Source organism: Zerene cesonia, chromosome 1 (assembly GCF_012273895.1).
Source record: "Zerene cesonia ecotype Mississippi chromosome 1, Zerene_cesonia_1.1, whole genome shotgun sequence".
Classification (NCBI taxonomy): Eukaryota; Metazoa; Arthropoda; class Insecta; order Lepidoptera; family Pieridae; genus Zerene; species Zerene cesonia.
Genome location: NC_052102.1, coordinates 10,219,604 through 10,227,115, shown reverse-complemented (window position 1 = coordinate 10,227,115; position 7,512 = coordinate 10,219,604). Strand labels below are relative to the sequence as shown.

The window sequence follows — 7,512 nt, the reverse complement described above, 5'->3', positions numbered from 1 at the left end:
TTACGGTTTTACTGCGGAAAGGGTACCTGAGGAAACGGCCAACCTACACATTTACTGCCCGGAATTTTACTAGAAATAATACCATCCCGTTTATGTAAGAAACATAAAATAGAAAAATTTTTTTTTTTTTCCGTCACAGACGAGATTTGAACCTACGTCCACGGAGCCTGTCGTTGTACGTCAACTAAGACTGGCGCCTTAGCCCGCTCGGCTAACGAACGAACTAACAGTAACAGAATGTTATAACAGTCATAAGCTGTTAGCCCTTACGTAGAGGATACGTAAGGAAATTGTTAAATCCTGGCGCTCCTGATCAGGATAATGGGATAAACTTACTATATTACTCTATTGGCACCAGTTCTTAATAAGTGTACAAAGTTTGAATGAAATCGGTTCGCGGGAAGTGGGAGAAAAACGGGTGTGAGTTACATACATACATACAAACATACAAGTGAAGCTAATAAAAGCGTGTTAAAAATATATATTTTCGTAGTATACGTATCATCATCATCTTCATCATCAGACTACATTAGTTCGATTTAAAAAAAAATCACCGTTGGATATTACGTGATCCTTGAGTGCCATGGCCTTTATATATTTATTATTATTTACAAGAGACAGGTACCTAAATAATTATAGCCTCTCCGCATTCTTTTTAGAAGTCGGTGGAAAAATCGAGTATCGCATATTAAATGTGCCGCACCTGTTTGTTTGGCTGTTTCATAAAAATCAATACATATAAAATGATGACCCATTGCTAACAAAAAATTCATAGGTACTCTTGGTAAGAGTCACGCCCACTGGCTAATATTTAATGTTTAGCAGTACCATCGATATTGTTTCAACTTGAATTACTAATTGCTTGTTTAATCGAAACTTCTAGTGTGTTTCATGATACATGTTCTATATTTTTATAAAGAATGCTTTATTTTTTTTATTCCACTCCTTTGAAATAATCCGTAATACTTGTTATTATAGTGGCAGGTCTAACAAACGCATGCAATAAATGCTAATAAGATCACATAAATACGAGATAACGCTTTTTATACTGGTTTAAAACAAATTTCACAGCACCACAGCACGTGGCAACGAAATGCACTTTGAACAAAATCTTTACGTAAAATGTGAAATGTTTATTTTACTAATATAGATCAAGCATTTAACGTGTGGTATTTTATTCTAAACCTAATAAGGTTAAGAAAGATATTTGTTTTTTTTTTAACGAACTGTAAGAGCGATTTTTAAATTCGTAAGATTCCACGAGTTTATTGCACTTTATTGAATAACAGTTTAATGAGTAACTAGCTGTTTTATGCAGCTTTGCCTGCGTGGTCTTAATGAATTTTCATGACACACACTTTTATCTCCTATTTTATCCGCCTGGGGGTATCAAAATCCTTTCTTTTCTTAACGGATGCCTACATCAAAACATCAATCTGCATGCCAAATTTCAGCCCGATCCGTCCAATGGTTAGAGCTGTGCGTTGATAGATCCCTATGTCAGTCACCTTTGAGTTAAATATATTTAGATAGTGTGATATATGCATTATATTGAATATATTTGTCGTTAAATTTTTCAAACTTAAATTTCTGAATTTCGCTAGAATTACACATGTATTTTTATGTCATAATCAGCAAAGTTGTTGGGTCGTAATATTAGCAGAGGCATTTTGGGTCCCCTTTTGGAATCTGGAGTGGTACCACCCCGTAGGGACGCCGTGCCTGTAGAAAATAATTATTACTCATATGACCTTGATTCTTCAACTAATTTCATTGAAATCATTCCAGTTTTGTGTTGTGAAAGCGTATAAACGAATGGTTGTGAAAATTCAATATCTCGCAGGTCATAAAACGGTTAACTTTATCGAATATTTGTTAAATACCTTGATAACAATAAACATACAATATACAACAGTTGTCTGAATACATTTTTAAGCTTGATAGTCATCGGCCCATTAGCTCAGTTGGTTAGAGCGTCGTGCTAATAACGCGAAGGTCGCGGGTTCGATCCCCTCATGGGCCAGGACTTTTTTGAACAACTTGAAAATAAGGAGGAGTTTCATTTCATCGGAATTTGTTTTGTATCTTAATTATGACGGTAGAGTTTTGACAAATTTGAGTCCTAAATTTAGAATAATAATTAGGCTCATCATCTCATTATAGACTTCCTACATTTACGTCATTGGAATGTTCTAAGAAAATAGTACTTCCTTCTTTTTTTATTAATTAGAAAAGTCGGCAAAGGATGTTTGAGTATACACTATAATACATATATGATACGGGTCGCTTTATGAATTTCAATGTAATCGGTCATGTATGAGTCGGACTCGCGACACTAACTTACTAAAGGTTCCGTATAAAACAAATAAGCTTTAAAGAACAATTGAAAAACTACCCCCATCCAATTTATTCCCGTGCCAACCGTTGCTTAAGCTTGGTTTTTATGAATTGTTATTATAGTGACAACAGACGTACATAATCTTTTTTCAACTTTTTATTTAATAACTAAAATAAGCTGTAAACCAATGGAAAGGGTCATGCCAACCATTGACACATATACTGCAAATAATACGGTAGATCATTCATATATACCAAGAAGAAATAGAGACCTAAAACAGATCCCTGCAGAACACTAATGTTAAATGCCGCACAAGAATTCTCTCCATAGATAATAATGGTCCTAAACCTTTGATTCCTTAGTAATTCAGTTTCCGTAAATATATAAATGTACTTATAACTAATAACCAGTTAATTTGTGTCCGTCACGATCGTCCTGAACCGTGAACCACTGTGATGGAATTCATGGAATTCGTAATGCCACAGATATATCAATAATGGCATGGATTAATGGCGTGGATAATTCCCAATTCGAATTGAAAAATAAATAATAAATGGATGAAGATGATAGCCCAGACAACATTTAAATCCTAACATAAGATCCAAGTAATAGAATATGTTGCTTATAATAACTCGTAATTCGATTTTCCATTATAGAAATCCTACTAATATTATAAATGCGAAAGTTTATAAGGATGTGTGTGTGTTTGTTGCTCTTTCTCGCAAAAACTACTGAACCGATTGTAATGAAATTTGGCACGTAGACAGCTGGACAACTAGAATAACATATAGGCAACTTTTTATCCCTATATTCCTACGGGATACGGACTTACGCGGGCTGAAACCGCGGGGCTTAGCTAGTACAAATATAAAACTACATGTTAATGTTTAGAAATTAAAGACTTTTTAACGTATTTTAAATGCAATTTATTCATTATATTATTAACCCGACGTTAACAGCAAGCGTGGTCACGGGGAGACTGGTTATATAATGAATAAATCGCGTTTAAAATCCATTAAAAAGTCTTTAATTTCTAAACGTATAATACACGCGTAAAATCAAACACAAGAAAATACTACATGTTAATGTGTTATTAATATTAACGCTAAATACAACTCATAATACATTAACATGTTTTCGTTCTTGATAAGTGTACAAAGTTTGAATTAAATCTGTCCATTTAAAGTAAATGAAAATCGAGCCGAGAAGACTATCGGTTACATACAAACATACATACATACAGATGAAGCTAATAAAAGCGTGTTAAAATTAAAAAGGACACAATTATCTATCATACATTAAACAATTTTCTATCCAAGTATTTTTACGTTATTCATGACAACCTATCCACTTTAGCCATTATAAGTATTTACCTTCAAAGGGATCATATGCGAACCAATGAAGTATACAATAAAGCGCTTACTCGTTCAATTATGTACGCAAATTGAGGGCTTGCTAAATTGTCCACTTAGCCGGTTAGCGCTTGAATATTATAACTATGACCTTGTTTTACTATGTACACATTATTCTTTTCCTAGAACACTTTTTTCCTATGCCTAATTTATCTTGTATCGTGACGAATCCTTATCGGTATATCATAATATGTGAGTGATGTGTATTATAGGGCGCATTTGTTTTTACGAGCATATTTGTTAATAATCCTTTTGCTAAGTTGGTTATATACGAAGTCCTAGGAAAAGAATAATGTGTACATAGTAAAACAAGGTTATAGTTAGACAGTTTGAGTGAGATCTTAGACCTAGTGTACTATTGTTGGTATTTAATCCTCCCATTGGCAAAATTTCGATCAGAAGATTTGGTTTTTGCTTATAATTTGCTCAATTTCATACTGAGCGCAGGTCTTTTTTAATAGAGAGTAAATTTGTGTTACACGTGTGTAGCTGTACCATATGTCCCCTGCCTTTTTTGACCATTAGCCACACCAGTCAAACTGCGTACAGAAGAACAATTTTCTTACTTATTTAGGGGTAAGAAATAATAAAAAGATTGACGACTGGAAAGAAGGGATGAACTGAAACAGACCTCCAGTTCCCCCCCTCACTGTACAACGACCAGTAGCATACACATTAAAAAAAGTTTAGTCACAGCTATGAAATTCGGCCGGGAATACTTCACATGTTATCAGTTAGACCCAAGTTTCTGTGACACGTTTATTTATTTATAACAAGTACTCCATACCATTGACATTGCTGCCGCCAATCGATACGGGGTCGCGCAAACAGGCTGGTTTATTGATGACCATCGATTGTTTGACCATTATATGTGACGCATCTGTGACTCGTGATAGTGGATGGTAGTTACTTTGAGTATTTTTTTTAAATCGGTTCGAGCGGATTTGGCGGGCTTTTAAAATATTGTTTATAGGTTATGTTAGATGCAATATTTTAAGGAATAATTATGTATTTTGTTCCATTAATACATTACAACGATGTTTGGACGTCGAAAATGTAATTTTATATATGTTTACAGTACTTCAACATATTATCATAGTATGGTTCTAGAGAGATTTTTTCTATTTTTTTTTTATTGCATGAAAATTTTCTGTTATTTATTTGATCAATAGATAAAATTTTATCTTTTACGAACAGATTGTGTACAATGTCATTTAATAGTAAGATAAATCTGAAAACTGTACCCACAAAAAAGTCGGGTATTACTTATTAGTAATATTAGTTTTCGAGAAAAGTCTAAAAATAAAAGGAAATATATTATAGTCAGATCTGGTTTTACAGGTATTACAGTTCGACTTAATTGATATGAAGTATTTCAAAATGCTAAACCGAAGATATAAAAGCTTCTCTCTTCTATTATTCCAGTTATGGAATTATACTACTCTGTCCAATTCACTGTTATCAAGAACTTGGTCATTTGAGTGCTAACGAACGACCTTCCGTGGTGGGTGGACTTGACCGCTGTGAACTACCCCATTCGTTACCACTATATACATTTTAAATCAACAGAGTTACTATTTAATATTGTTAGTAGCATATTTTATTATTTCTACCAATGCCACAGTAACGTAACGTTACGTGTATAATGTAACGTAACGTAATGTATAGTTTTACGGAAAATAATTAAGAAAAAAAAATATGCTACTGGATGTTTTAATTTCAAAATGACATATTAAAACTTTTTAAACATTGCAATGTCCTACTAATCCTACTATCCTACTAATATTATAAATGCGAAAGTTTGTAAGGATGTGTGTGTCTGTGTTTGTTGCTCTTTCACGCAAAAACTGCTGAACCGATTGCAATGAAATTTGGCACGTAGACAGCTGGACAACTGGAATAACATATAGACAACTTTTTATCCCGATATTCCTACGGGCTACGGACTTACGCGGGTGAAACCGCGGGGCGCAGCTAGTTAATTATAAAGTCGAGTTTCAACTGCTTAAGGAAAACTTTTTTAACACAAATTTCATAGATTCAATTCACACTGTTTGCCATACACGCAACACTAGTCTATATAAATTTAACCATCCTTCTAAAAACTTGCATGGCGAACGTCGTACTGCGTACATGCAGTCAGATATGAGTTGGATAACAATTTAAGAAAAAGAATTACTAAAGTTAATTTAAAACGTAAACTTAAGCATTTCTACTTAAACAAACTATAGTAATTATATATGGATAAAAATTTAAATGTACTTTTTTCGTCTGTTTAAACTACTTTCCTACTCAATTAGACAGTTTTAACCGGAATTGTACTATTGTAAATTTATTTGTATACGCACATTACTTTAAACCTCAGAGGTTTTTCTTTGTATGCTACACAACAATTATCTTATTTTATTTTATTTTTTATTCTGATTATAAAAAAAAAATCATCGGTAATTAAAATCATAATAAACTATACCAAATATACAGCGAGAAATCGTATAATGTATTCGATATAACGTCCAATCGTGTGGCTTTGAAAGATAACTATAGAATTCTAGAAGATTCTCGAATTTTATCTGTTTGAGATTTCGTAAATAGAAAGAAGAAAGAAGAAAGAAAGATCAAATTATTTTAACACACACAAACACACATACATACATAAAAATAGAAAAATAAAAAGAAAAAAAAAACATAATCAAAGAATAAAAACAAAGATGAATAAATTAATCTAAATTACGTGTGGTTGCATGCGCCAAAAAAGGATGCCACTCAGTATATTTGAGGCAGAACACCTCAACACTGATTTTCAGTGACACCCTTCCGACATCTGGATTGCCAGCCACTTCACAACTTTTAAAATGCATGTACTTTACAAGAAATATAAAGAAATAAATGAATATTATAAGTCAGTAAGTATTATTAGATAATATATGTAATATATCAGACATAAATAGGCATTTGATGTTATTGTTGAGATAAGCGTTATATTAATTGGCGTTTGGAAATCCGATAAAAATGTTTATTTTCTAAACTTAGGTTAAGTTTCTCGCATATATCACTTGATTATATACTTCTAAACAGATATTAGTATCGGGAATTATTTCATTATTCGCAATGGATAAATACAAGAAATGAAATAAAATGAAAACAAGGCAAAACTAACAAACAGATTTTCATCTTTTTTCTAGATAGACAGCTGCGTTGATCAGTGATATAGGCTGTTTTATTTGTTTGTATACCAGGATATAAATAAATAGGGTTAAGTCTACTAAATCTTAATTTGACTGTTAGCACCGACGGCCCATTAGCTCAGTTGGTTAGAGCGTCGTGCTAATAACGCGAAGGTCGCGGGTTCGATCCCCTCATGGGCCAGATATTTTTATCCTTTTTTATTTGAACTTCATTAGATTGATTTACTTTGATTTATGTTTTATTCTAAATTTGGTGTTGATTAAATTTTTTTAGAAACACACGCACATCTTACCAATCTTACTCTACAGATAAAGATTTTCACACATTATATTAACTATTATTAAAATAACTATTTTCACACACAAAGACACCTACCTATACAGATGGTTGATGCCTATGGAATGAATTTGTCTCATGGTCTTTACCCGTATAGAAGAATCTGTGCTAAAAATATGGCCTAAGACCTTATTCAATGCATCCTGCGGAACAAAAATAGACTTATCTATATATACCTAGTCTTGCCATAAATATTGTAATAAAGAAAAAAGAAAATTGTTAACTGCAAATAACATTTAT

At 32.7% G+C, this 7,512-nt stretch overlaps 1 protein-coding gene and 2 non-coding genes across 3 annotated transcripts in view; 2 read left to right on the top strand and 1 right to left on the bottom strand.

The window, feature by feature from the left end:
• Positions 1-7,512, bottom strand: part of LOC119828387 — a 28,469-nt gene that overhangs the window by 13,018 nt on the left and 7,939 nt on the right. The gene's annotated exons all lie outside the window — the stretch shown is intronic.
• Positions 1,950-2,023, top strand: Trnai-aau. Its single transcript has one exon. It is a non-coding gene; the product is annotated as a tRNA-Ile (tRNA).
• Positions 7,043-7,116, top strand: Trnai-aau. Its single transcript has one exon. It is a non-coding gene; the product is annotated as a tRNA-Ile (tRNA).